The following is a 14,488-nucleotide window of genomic DNA, read 5'->3' as shown; positions in this document are numbered from 1 at the left end:
TAGGCAGCAGAAAACCAAGGAGCACTGAATGACTGAGCTCATCCTCCTGAAGAACAATGGAGAAAACCAGCAAAGTCATTATAGAGACTTTCAGAGATATTCATGTTTTGATTTATTTGATTCTTTTTGTCCATTGATTTTAATTAAGTTTCCTCTCTGCTTCCAAGACCAGGGAACCGCCAAGCCTAGCTGAAGTAGCACGGTCCAGTGGAAAGACCATAGTCCTGGGAGTCAGAGGACCTGGGTTCTCCTGTTGGTTCCACCTCCTGTATGCTGTGGGACCTTGGGTAAGTCACTTAACTTCTCTGTGTCTCAGTTTCCTCAATTGTAAAATGGGGATTCAGTACCTGTTCTCCATCCCATCGAGACTGTGAGCCCCGTGTGGGACAGGGACTGTGTCTGACCAGCCTTCTTTTTACCAAATTTGTTAAGCGCTTACTATGTGCCAGGCACTGTACTAAGCACTGGGGTAGATACAAGCTCATCAGGTTGAACACAGTCCCTATCCCACATGGGGCTCACAGTCTCAATTCCCATTTTACAGTTGTGGTAACTTAATCACAGAGAAGTGAAGTGATTTGCCCAAAGTCACAAAGCAGACAAGTGGCACAGCCGGGTACAACTGCCTCAGCACTTAGAGTAGTAATAATAATAATAATAATGGTATTTGTTAAGCACTTACTATGTCCAGGCACTGTACTAAGTGCTGGGGTGGGTACAAGCAAACTGATGGACAAAGTCCCTGTCCCATGGAGGCTCACAGTCTCAATCCCTATTTTACGGATGAGGTAACTGAGGGACAGAGAAGTTAAGTGACTTGCCCAAGGTCACACAGCAGTCAAGTGGTGGAGCAGGGATTAGAACCCATGACCTTCTGACTCCTAAGCCTGTGCTCTATCCACTAAGCAACACTGCTTCTCAATACTTCTCAATAGAAGCAGTGTGGCTCAGTGGAGAAGCAGCATGGCTCAGTGGAAAGATCATGGGCTTTGGAGCCAGAGGTCATGGGTTCGAATCCCGGCTCCGCCACATGTCTGCTGTGTGACCTTGGGCAAGTCACTTAACTTCTCGGAGCCTCAGTTCCCTCATCTGTAAAATGGGGATTAAGACTGTGAGCCCCACGTGGGACAACCTGATCACCTTGTATTCCCCCCCAGCGCTTAGAACAGTGCTTTGCACATAGTAAGTGCTTAACAAATGCATCATTATTATTATTATTATTATTAATACTTGACCCATAGTAAATAGTTAACAAATACCATCAAAAAACTGTGGTCCAGGACTTTCACACAGTAGCCATATGGATTTAATTTTCATTTGCAGGCTACTTTGCTTGTCTCCAGGTTAATATGGAGTGTCAACTTGTACTTCCCAAGCGCTTAGTACAGTGCTCTGCACACAGTAAGCGCTCAATAAATACGATTGATGATGATGGAGTGCTCCGAAAAGCTCATTCGTCCTGCAAGCTGTAACTCCCAACCAGGAGCTGGTGATCAACTCTTCCCTGGCTCTAGAAAGACATTCACTCTCTGCTCAAGTTGCTGGCCACAGCAAAATTGTGTACCAGAAGGCTGCAACTGGCACTAAATTCTAGATGAGGCAAGAAAATTAACTGCCAGCATTTAGACACGGTTTCCTCTTTCTCGTGGAGGATGTTTGTCTTGCGATTTCACCGTGGAGGCGGGAGACCTGGTTTTTCTATAGGTTCATCATCAAGTGGCTCAGTGGAAAGAGCCTGGGCTTGGGAGTCAGAGGTCATGGGTTCAAATCCCAGCTCTGCCACTTTTCAGCTGAGTGACTTTGGGCAAGCCACTTCACTTCTCTGTGCCTCAGTTACCTCATCTGTAAAATGGAGATTAAGACTGTGAGCCTCATGTGGGACAACCTGATCACCTTGTATCCCCCCCAGCACTTAGAACAGTGCTTTGCACATAGTGAGGGCTTAATAAATGCCATCATCATTATTATTATTATTATCAAGAACAGAAAAGAGGCTTTGTAAATATTAGCCAGAGCACCCTGAGGTTTGGGGGTTGGAAGTGGGAGAAGATGGCAGTGGAGGTGAGGGAGAAAGAAAGAGTTGGGGACATACCATGCAAAGAGAAGACTGGAGGGAGAGGGCAAGGAGATGGCTAGGGGTGGCACAGCAGGGGGCTGGGGCAGAAGTAAGCTCCGGGGTAGATACACAGTCCCCGTACCTCAGTCTCCCAAAATATTTGGAGAGGAGAATTTACTGGCCAGACATGTCGAGTAGTGTTACCAGTACATTCATGTCTTAATAAAAAAGTCATCATTTTATTGTGGAAACTATGTGCCAATCTTTTCCAGATCAATTAATTTCTTAATCACACTTTTAATGGAGTAGGATGTTACAACCCATGTGGGAGTGGTTAATATTAGTGGTATTTAACTGCCCAAAGCTTCTGATATCGTAAACCAGTCTTGCAGTGGTCCAATAAAATCCAGAGTTTAATTGGTGGGTAACAGGCCTCCAGGCTCTCATCCCTTATTAATGCTGACAACAGTAATATTGTAGGTTAGGCCACGACAGCTGGCTACTTAGAGTAACGAGAGACTCTCATTTTCACTGAAACTGAATGTGATTAGCATTCTGTCTCTGCTATCTGCTGAAAGGATTTAGGAACCCTTTCAGAATTGAAAGTTTCCCTAACACTAAGCAGTAAAAAATAGTTTCCCCCTGCCCCGTGGGAGCAGAGAGAGGAGTGGGCAGCCCCTGGCTGAGGGAAATTCTAAACTAGTTAGGGGGTCACGGCCCTAAGGAAACTGGAGACATGCATGGGGAGATAAGGACCAAATGGAGAGAAAAGTTGAGCATCCTCAGTATCCCTGTTTTGGCTGAATGGGAGAGAGGGAAGATGGAGAAGAAGCCAGAAGAGTTCTTAATGTTTAAAAATTTATGTAAATGATTCCATCAATTAAACAAATAGGGTCGAGGAACATCTGAGGTGGCTTCTGCACAGGTGAGCCATGGAAAAAAATTTTTTAGGGTATTTGTAAACTGCTTCTTATATGCCAGGCGCTGTATTAAGCACTGGGGTAAATATAAGTTAATCAGGTTGGACACAGTCCCTACCACATTTAGGGCTTACAGTCTTAATCCCCATTTTACAGATGAGGTAACAGAGGCACAGAGAAGTTAAGTGATTTGCCTTAGGTCAGGAGTCCTTGGCTAGAGTTACTTGCTGGATACAGAGAGGCTAAGACATCTCACCAGACCATGGGTAGCTAAAGGACAATCACTCTCTGGGACTGAACAATCAACTCTCTGGCTGTCTCTGAGTCTCAAACCTGAACTCTGTAGATTCGGTAAGGATGAAGTCAACCAGGTTGGTAAACTGGTTTGAGCTACCAGAAACAAGGAATTAAAAAAAAAAAACCTCAGTTTGATGAGGTCTTTAAGAACAGTTGGATATAAATATCCATTCATTCAATCGTATTTATTGAGCACTTACTATGTGCAGAGTACTGTACTAAGCGCTTGAGAAGTACAAATCTGCAACATCTTTAGATGGTCCCTACCCAATAACAGGTGTTTGTGCATGTGTGTGTTTGTGGCCTTCAATTTCGAAGTTAAAACTGCTAACAGGAGATTTTATCTTTATGAGGAAGTGTGATCAAAACATCTTGGTTCCCCCCAAGATCCTTTCCAACCTGTGGGTATATAAAGATGGTCCTTTGCCCGGTTAATTTATTTTGCAATTTGCAGAGCTTGCTAAAATTTTCAAATTTACCTCTTGGCATCTCAGTCTTCCTGCAGCCTACCCTTCCCATGTTTGCTCCAGGCTAACCTTGTCTTTCAGCTGGGGCGGCCTACCTCCATTCAGCATAAAGCATGGCTGAGGACTCTTCCGATCATCCCTCTTGGCACCTAACCTGCCTGCAAAGGAGACGAGTATTACCAGAGTGCTGATACCTTGACTGGGTTAGGGGATCTTATTGTTATGAACCTGTCTTGTGATTTGATGACAAGAACGCTACTGATATAATTGCTCAAAGTCAAATATGGCCACGGGGAAAAGTCCCAGACTCTTCACTATAAGGAAGTGTGGCTACAGCTATAGCTTTGGAGACTTCAGTACTGGGAGTGTTCAAATGAAATACAAGATCTAGAATTTGCCTTCAGAGTCCTTTCTGACAAAGGAAAAGAGACAAAAACCTAAGTGCTTAAAGATCAAGCATTGATAAATCAATAGTCTATTGTTCAGGGTAGTCACTAGTCCATTTGATTAAAACACCAATTGTTCTGAACCAAACACTTGTTTTCACCCTAACCCAATCCCCAACACATTTTTTATGATATTAGTTAAGCACTCACTATGTGTCAGGCACTGTACTAAGTGCGAGGGCAGACAGAATCAAATCAGGTTGGACACAATCCATGTCCTCCATGGGGATCACAGTCTTAATCACCATTTTAAAGATCAGATAACTGAGACACAGAGAAATTAAGTGACTTGCCCAAGACCACACAGAGAGAACAAGTGGTGGAGTTTGGACCCAAGTCCTTCTGATTCCCAGGCCCATGCCCTAGCCACTAGGTAATACTCCTTCTCCATTAAAGTTTCCCAACATCTGAGGTTATTGGGGAATTAATTTCGATATTTGCAAATGTTAATTGGGAAATTGTCAAGCATTGGGTGGATGTGGGGTGTTTGATTTTAGGTGTCACTCCACAAACAACAATGTATATACTTAGAGATATCAGTGACAAAAACAGAAAGACTCACAAAACTGTGCAAAGTAAAAGCATAAAGGATAAGTAAGTCACTGACCTCACCCTGATATTAGCCCAAATGTTCTTCTTCCAAACCACCTCCTTCTTGGCTGAACACAGACTTTCAACACTCTTTGATCCACTACAAATGGGGACCAGGGAAGAAAGCAGGATATTCCTGTCTCCTAGCTAAGGGTATTGTCTCCTAACCTCCCACTGTAGTCTCTGGGCTCACCCAAAGGCACAAAGGCAGCCTATCCACCAGCACACACACACACACACACACACACACACACACACACACAAATAATAATAATAATAATAATAATAATAATAATGGTATTTGTTAAGTGCTTAACTATGTGTCAGGCACAATACTAAGCACTGGGGTGTAGCCATGCTACACATAAACACATACATTCACAGACGCACAGGCACATGCAATTATCCTGTTACCTTTTATTTAAGGTTTTCCCAGATTTACAGCAGAAAAATGGGAACATGAAATATCCCTGTAATTTTCAGATGCAGTAAGACATAGATGCTTAAATATTTAGTAGATTATGAATGGCCAAAACCCTTCAGCCAAAGTTTTAAATATCCTTTCTTAATAAAACCGGACTGAAAAATTTCCCAAGTTGCAATGTACGGGAGGTAACTGTGGTTAGCATGATCAATGTACATTTATGAACCAAAATATTAATGAGAGAATAATATGGGAATTCCAACTATAATCTGTATTGTTTCTATTATTCAAAGTTGGTGTCTTCCACCCTGCAGTTTGGAAACTATTTTCCAGAAGGATTAAGGCATCGTTTAATGAAAATGCTAGTGGAAGTTGATGTTGCAATGCAGCATTCCTGGAAGTTGCCTTTTTGCAATCCTTACAGACACATTTCCTCCTCTCGGAATGTTAACACATTATGTCAACCAGTGGCCCCAGGCTGGGTAGAAGATGCAATCATTGCACACAGTTACGCTCACAACCGGGTACAGCACTATTGATTCTTATCCGGGGCGAGTCATTAATTTGCATGGTGTGGTGAAATGATTAAAAAGCTAGAGGCAAAACTATCCAAACTGCTCCTTCTCCCTGTGCCTTGGCTGGTGAAGATTAATTTGGAAGGAATGCTTTTGATTACCATTAGGGCTCAAAACAGGCAGCAGTCGCATTTTGATTCCTGCTCATTTTTCACACCGACAGAACAGTTTCTCCAACATTTCTATTTCCCACGGAGCACTTTGGTGGGATTTTCGGTTTTATCTTGCAAAGCAAGGAAAGCACCGTCTTGGCAAATTCCTAGGCAGGGACTGTTTGAGCAGCCTTGGTGCCAAACTCCACCCTATCGGAGAAGAGTAAAGTTTGGAATTCATTGAGCAAGCACTTAGTATACTGTGCACAACACCCAGTGGACTATAACTTCCATGGTTCTTGCTTCGCTAGCCTGGAAACCGATGACTGATAGATCATGAGTCTCTTATCATGGAATCCCAAATCTGGAGGGAACCTGAAGAATCATTCCTGTCCTTCTCCAGTCAGGACTGCATCTCACCCATCCTAGGCTGAAAGATGCCTAGACTGTAGAATATAAGCTCATTGTGGGTGGGGAATGGGTCCTCTTATTATTGCATTGTACTCTCCCAAGTGCTTAGTACAGTGTTCTACACACAGTAAGTGCTCAATAAATACAATTGAATGAATGAATGAATGTCTATGTCACGCTAAAGAATCTCTCTAGAAGCAGATTCTGGGTTGATGGAGTCAACCCTCAGGAAAGACAAAAGGGCATTTTTTTACGGTATTCATTAAGTGTCAGGAACCTTACTCAGTGCCGGAGAAGATACAAGGTAATCTGTCCCACATGAGGTTCACAGTCTTAATCCCCCATTCTACAGATGAGGGAATTGGGGCAAGGGAAGTTAAGTGACTTGCCCAAGGTTACACCTAGTCACTCATTGCCCTCTGCAACAGTGGCAGCATATTGAGAAGCAGCTTGGCTCAGTGGAAAGAGCACGGGCTTTGGAGTCAGAGGTCATGGGTTCAAATCCCGGCTCCGCCAATTGTCAGCTGTGTGAGTTTGGGCAAGTCACTTCACTTCTCTAGGCCTCAGTTACCTCATCTGTAAAATGGGGATTAAGACTGTGAGCCCCCCGTGGGACAACCTGATCACCTTGTAACCTCCCCAGCGCTTAGAACAGTGCTTTGCACATTGTAAGCACTTAATAAATGCCACCATTATTATTATTATAATGGGCAGGGAATAGAGTGTGTGTGTGTGTGGTACTGCACATACCACTAGCACAATAATCAATTTTTCTGAGCAGGTTCTCAGGTCTGAAGTTTCAAGTAGCGTTGTCCAGTGGAAAGATTGCAGGCCTGGGCATCAAAAATTCATGGGTTCTAACCCTGGCTCCACCATTTCTCTGCTGTGTGACATTGGACAAGTCACTTAACTTCTCTGTGCCTCAGTTACCTCATCTGTAAAAAAGGGGGATTAAGAGTGTGAGCCCAATGTCCAACCTGATTAACTTGTATTTACCTCAGTGTTTAGAACAGCTCACTTGGCACATGGTAAGTGCTTATCAAGTACCTTAACTATTATTATTATTATTATTAGTGTTGTGCTGTAGTGCCTTATCTGGTAGGCCCTTGTCATGATAACCCCTGAAGACTCTGTATCGTGTTATCCAGCTATTTTTTAAAGGGTTCTTGCTGTGCTGGTCTACCTTGCAAAATGCCCTAGATTACTCTTCCCTCAAAAACACAACTCACAGCCCTTCCTCTTATCAGCCTAACTCCCTCCTGGTTCAGTGAAAACGTAAGAACATCAGGACTGGCATTACTCGGTCAGACCAGTGGTCCATGTAGCTTATATTCTGTCCCTGACAGTAACAGCATGATGTTTGGAGGAACTCTGGGATAAATGTCATCCTTGACATCCATTTGAGACATCTACTTTTCCCTCTATACCGTTAACGTTCCTCTAGTAATCCATGATGAACTGCTTGCCCATGAATTTACCAAAACCCCCCCGAACTTACTGATATTTTTATCCTGCCCGGCTTCCTGTGGTAAAGAATTTCATCTGCTTACCACATGCTGGGTGAAGAGGTGATTCCTTTTGTTTGTTTAGAATCTACCACTTCAAACTTCGGTTGGAATTCAATCCCAAAACCTGTTGTAAGACTTGGCGAACAACAGTAGTATGTTTGCCCTAACCAAAGCCTTCATGTCTTTGTGGATTTTAATTATATCACCTTTTAGCTCCCATATTTCAATTCTATTATATTCTTCCTAAGATTCGATAACCAGAATTACACAGAATATTCTAGGTGCAGGGATACCATGGTTTTGCAGAATGACAAATATGAATTTTAAAGTAATATGGAAATGAACCTCTCATAATGATGCCCAAATATGCACGACCATTGATTTGAAAGAAGATTCAGCAGTGTTCCCAAGTTGTCTGTTTTCAGTGTTGACTGACAGATAGCTCAGGGTCCAGGACCAATGAAGTTAAAATTTCAAAATTTTTCTCTAAATATGTTAACTTTCCTAAGATCATTAGTCACTTGGGAGTCAAGGATTATATCTACTTCTCTTCTACTTACTCAGACCAAGAGCCATTTTCTTTCCCATTATAGATAACGCTGGAGGATATTTCTGAGAGAAGGGAAAACATGAGGCAGCCCCCATGGACTAGATCCCCAAATGTTGCTTGCAGAAGGGAAATTGGGGCTTTGGCAGCTCTCCTTTCAGCCCTTCCCAGGCAGTGTTAATGAGGCCTCTAGCGTGGCCTCAGTTTTTTTCCTCCAAGTACCCAAAATCCGCTGCTGTATTTAAAAGCAAAAAAAGGGGGGGAAAAACAGTCAAAAAAAAAATCAGGAAGCAAATTTGGCATTAAATAAAAGGAATGTTTTCATCCTGCAATGAAAACTCTGTGATCTTGGAACACAATTTGCATAAACAGACAGTTTGGCTCTAAACAAACTCAACAGTAACTGGTATTTACATATAGAACAACTCAGTCAAAATACAATTAAAGGCCCTGATGGATCGGGGATTGTCAAAACATTTAAAAGGCTTCAAAACAGCCATTTGATTTACATCTCTTCCATGGGGCCTAAAGCTAAAGGCTTTCTCTTTCCTGAAAGTCCCCTGCCTTAATGACACAAGGTCCTTTATATCCCTGGGTGTTTGATCATCCATCATCCACTTGCCTCATTGGTTGATAAGTTTAGGCAGGAACTCTGCAGTGTTTAAGAGACATGGGGGTGAATCATAAAACTCAAGGGAACTTCAGGAGGCCATTCAGCCAGTCCCCCTGCCTCTACAAAGACTGTCCATAAGCCATTAAAACTTGAAGAGAATTTATTCCTTTCTCAAAGTTTTCTGTAGAAAGTTGTTCTCCAGCTTCCCTCCTTGATCCATTCCACTGGTTAAAAACCTTGATGGTCCAGAAGGCTTTCCTTATGCCTAGTGGATTGTGAGCTTCATCCCTCTGTGTAAGTGAGGCTAAAAAACATAGTAGTAGTAATAATAATACCCAGGTCCTTCTTACTCTCGGGCCCATGCTCTAACCACTAGGCCATGTTGCTTCCCACAGTAGTAGTATTAGTAATCAGTGGCATTTATTGAGCATAATACTAATAATGGTATTTGTTAAGCACTTCCTATGTGTCAAACACTGCTCTAAGGACTGGGGTAGATACAAGCTAATCAGGTTGGACACAGTCCCTGTCCCACATAGGGCTCACAGGCTTAATCGACATTTTACATATTCATTCATTCATTCAATCGTATATATTGAGCGCTTTCTGTGTGCAGAGCACGGTACTAAGCGCTTGGGAAGTAAAAATCGGCAACACATAGAGACGGTCCCTACCCAACAAAGGGCTCATATGAGATGAGGTAACTGAGACCCAAAGAAATTAAGTGACTTGCCCAAGGTCACACAGCAGACAAGTGGCAGAGCCAGGATTAAAACCCAGGTCCTTCTTACTCTTGGACCCATGCTCTATCCACTAGGCCACGTTGCTTCCCATAGTAGTAGTAATAGTAATCAGTGGCATTTATTGAGCATTTAACCATAATGGTATTTGCTAAGTGCTTACTATGTGCCAGACACTGTACTGAGTGCTGAGGTGGATATAAGCAAATGGGGTTGGACAATACAGTTGATAGGCACAATCCTTGCACTTAAGGAACTTAAAAACTAATAATAGTAGTAGTAGTAGCAGCAGTAGAGGAGCAGCGTGATCTAGTGGAAACAGGACAGGCCCGGGAGTCAGAGGACCTGGGTTCTAATCCCAGTTCCATCACTTATCTGCTGTTTGACCTTGGGTGAATCACTTAACATCTGACTCCCCTACTAGATTGTAAGCTCCTTGAAGGCAGGGATCATGTCTGCCAACTCTGCAATGTACTCTCCCAAGAGCCTCATATGGCACTCGGCATACACTAGGAGCTCAATAAATATTATTAAATAATTGGTGGGCTGATGAATTGAAACAGGACTTTACAGAAAAGAAGGGATGGGAGAGGAGCATCCCACCATCAGTATGGCCTTCTCTTTTCTGTTTTCCCAGTATCAGGGGTGGGTGGCATTGAGCCACAATACTCTTTTTTCTGTTCCCAAGTAGCCAGCAGCAAGGAACAAGAAATGGCGGGGAGGGGTAGTTAGAAAGTGTGTGGCAGCTGGACGGAAAATCTCACCCACCACCCTGTCATTCTGGGGTGTGTGGCTCTAACACTGGCCGCAGGAAGGGTTGAGGCCTCCATTTCTCGTTCACAGTCAGAGCAATGCTCCAACACCTTGGAGGAATCAAGAGTTCATCACATAGACCATGCACCCAGAGTCCCAGTGAGCCTTCAGACCATGGCAGGGATGGCGGACATGATGGCAGACATGAGAAGCAGCGTGGCTTAATATAGGTCTGGGTGTCAGAAGAGCCTGGGTTTTAATCCAGGCTCTGCCAAGCCACTTCACTTCTCTGGGCCTCAGGTCCCTCATCTGTAAAGTGGGAATTAGGACTGTAAACACACTATGGAATAGGGGATTGTGTCCAACCCAATTATCTTGTATCTACCCCAGTGCTTAGAACAGTCCCTGGCACATAGAAAGCACTTAACAAATACCACGGTTATTATTATTATTATTGTTATTATCATTATTTTTGCAGTGCATTGGACTCAGAAGAAATGCAGAGAACAGCAACAAAACCTGTACACATCGTATGTGGTCCTGACAAAAGGATTGGACACGAATATCAGATCTGGAATCTGGCAAATTCTCCAAAAAAATTGGCTGCCCCGCAGGATGTATCAAGATTCTAAGACTATCCCATAATAATATAGCAGGTTATAACAGAATTCAAAGTGCTTTATCTGATCCTTACCCTATTAACAATGGAGTACAATAGGGGTGTGTATTATACCCAGGTTTGCCCAGTGTATTCTGCAAAGCAATGCCTTGAAGATGCATAAAGGAATCTGGAAGCTGGTGTCCAGAGATGTTTGTACTATATTAATAGGAAATGTTTCCAACCCAACAAGCTAAGAACATTGCCTAGAGTCCTTGAATCAATCACGCAGTAGTTCCTATATTCTCTAGGCCTTGCTCTAGAGGTAGATGCACTGAAAGGACTTTAGGATGATTTTTTAATCAAATGCCAATTGGACTGACAATTAGGCTGATGAAGACTTGAGGTTATGTATTTACTCGCTGGCACCTGGAAAACCCTGCACATAAATAAATAACTCCACCAGTGACACGGATTTGAGTCCACCCGCTGAATCCACTACATAGCAGCCCATTTCCCAGGAATGCAAAGAAGTACACAAAGAAATAGAAGATCAAATCAAGAAGGCTAGCAGGGTTTTTGAGAGACTGAAAGACATGCTACAGAAACTGCAGGGCTTCAAACCTCAGGCGAAACTGAAGATCTACATTGCAACTGTAGCATCTATTAGCTCTTTGTGAGTGGGGAATATGTCTACCAACTCTCTTCTTCTGTTCTCTCCTAAATGCTTAGTAGAGTGCTACACACACACTAAGTGCTCAATAAATATCAATCATCGATGGTCTGACAAATTATACAGCTATAAGTCCCAAGTTTTCCATACCCTAGATCAATCAATCAATCGAACAACCCTATTTATTGAGTGTTTACTGTGCTGAGCAACGTACTGAGCACTTGGGAGAGTACACTATAACAGAGTTGGTAGACATGTTCCCTGCCCACAAGCGTGGCTCAGTGGAAAGAGCACGGGCTTTGGAGTCAGAGGTCATGGGTTCAAATCCCAGCTCCGCCAATTGTCAGCTGTGACTTTTGGCAAGTCACTTCACTTCTATGTGCCTCAGTTACCTCATCTGTAAAATGGGGATTAAGACTGTGAGCACCCTCTGGGACAACCTGATCACCTTGTAACCTCCCCAGCACTTAGAACAGTGCTTTGCACATAGTAAGTGCTTAATAAATGCCATAATTATTATTATTATTATGGAGCTTACGGTCTAGTGGAGCTTACAGTCCAAAAAATCCATTCATCCTTCTAGACTGTAAGCTCATCCCTCCAGAATGTAAGCTTGTGGTTGGCAAGGTAATTCTGTAATTCTGCTAATTCTGTAGTGCTCTCACAACCGCTTAGTACAGTGCTCTGTACAGAGTAAGCGCTCAACTGATTGTTTGAACGATCCATTTTCTAGTGCATTTCTAGCCACGCCTTTCACGTCCCATGAAACAACAAGGCAGTTATACAACAACAGGAACGTGGAACTCAGTCTATGCACTAGCATCAAAAGAATTCTCACTATATCATCCCTTTGGATATCGTAAGCTAGTCAAACTGCTGTTGCATGGTTCACCAAAATGGGGAAACAATAAGGGGGACCAAATCCCCAAAGAGAAGCAGTGTAATGTAGTGGAAGGAACACAGGCTTGGGAGTCAGAAGGTCATAGGTTCCAATCTCAGCTCTGCCACTTGTTTGCTGGATGACCTTGGGAAAGTCGCTTCACTTCTCCACAGCTCAGCTACCTCATTTGTAAAATGAGGATTGAAACTCTGAGGCCCACGTGGGACAGGGACTGGGTCCATCTCTATTTGTTTGTATCCACCCCAGTGCTTAGTACAGTGCCAGGCACATAGTAAGTGCTTAATAAATGCCATCATTATTATTGCTATTACTACACTAAAAGCAAAGCAAAACCCTAGATGGTACGGCAAAACAGTGAACAGCTGGAAGATATCAAAAAAACAGACCAGCCTAGCCTACTTATTAGTAGAAAGCAGAGGTCTTGAGTGCCCCTTGGGAATACCATGACACATCATTAGCACTCAGGGAAACAAATGGAATAATGCAGCTGGAGACCATCTAAACACGCACTTGCTAAACATTGCCAAATGATTCACAGAGAAGCTTTGGCAAATTGTCATTTGCAAAAAGAAACCATCCCTCCCACTTCCCCTCTCCGCAAGAAAAATCTCTGAGGAGCAAATTCTAATTCCCCAAAGAAATGTGGAAAGCCAGGCCTTTCAATCTTTCCCCCAACTTCAAGTTCACCACTCTGGAGGGATGACAGATGAGAGAGCTGCCACTACTCAGGGGATGAGTTGATAGAGAGTCATCCCAAAATCAGGCAAAAGGGGACTACAGAGACGGTAGCTGGAAGAAATTTTAAAGAGTTGTTTTGGACAACTATCTTGAGTGCATCAGAATTCGAGGCGGGGCTTGGCCAGAAAGGGAATAGTACATGATTTTCTACTCACTATTGGATCAGCCTCTTCACTGGTCTCCCTGTCTCCAGCCTCTTCCCCATTTGATCTATACTACCTGCTGCTGCTCAGATCACCTTTATGGAGAAGCATCACTCAGCACACGTCTCTCTGTTCCTCAAAAACCTTACAATCGATACCTATCTTCCTCCACATTAAAGAAAATCTCCTTACCATTGTTTCTATAGTTCTACCCTAGCTTTTTCTGTTCTACATATCTGTTCTTTTTCCCCACTGATCCCCAGCTCACACCCTTTATTCCTTTCCTCTAGACTCAAAGCTTCCCCTCTAGACTGTAAACCTGTTATGGGCAGGACATGTGTCCTCTTTCCTTGTCTAATGCTGTCAAGTCGACTCTGACCCATAGTGACGCCATGGACACATCTCTCCTAGAATGCCTCACCTTCATTTGCAATCATTCTTGTATGTACCCATAGAGTTTTTTCGGAAGAAATATGGAAGTGGTTTACCATTGCCTCTTTCTGAGCAGTAAACTCGAGGGTCCATCCTCGACTCTCTCCCATGCCACTACTGCCCAGCACAGGTAAGGCTTGACTTGTAGCAGATTGCCTGCCACTCGCTAGTCACTGCCCAAGCTAGGAATGGAATGAGTATGCTTCTGCTTGACTCTCCCTTCCGTAGCCAAGATGGGTAGAGTACTGGAAAGTCTCCAGGTGCGACCCTGAGAGGGGAATGTGTCCTCTAATTCTGTGAATTGTACTTTCCCAAGTGCTTAGTACACTGCTCTGCACATAGTAAACACTAGTAAGTACCACTGATTGATTCCAAGCTCACCTTCCAACTGTTTTTCACTCTCAATTCTCCCTCTTCCAATGATGATGATGATAGGTTAAGTGCTTACTATGTGCCAAGCACTGTTCTAAGTGCTGGGGTAGATACAAAGTAATTAGATTGTTCCACGTGGGGCTCACAGTCTTAATCCCCATTTTACAGAAGAGGTAAATGAGGCACAAAGA

This window comes from Tachyglossus aculeatus, chromosome 21, assembly GCF_015852505.1.
Source record: "Tachyglossus aculeatus isolate mTacAcu1 chromosome 21, mTacAcu1.pri, whole genome shotgun sequence".
NCBI classification, from domain to species: domain Eukaryota; kingdom Metazoa; phylum Chordata; class Mammalia; order Monotremata; family Tachyglossidae; genus Tachyglossus; species Tachyglossus aculeatus.
Note: the sequence above shows the minus strand (reverse complement) of the source record.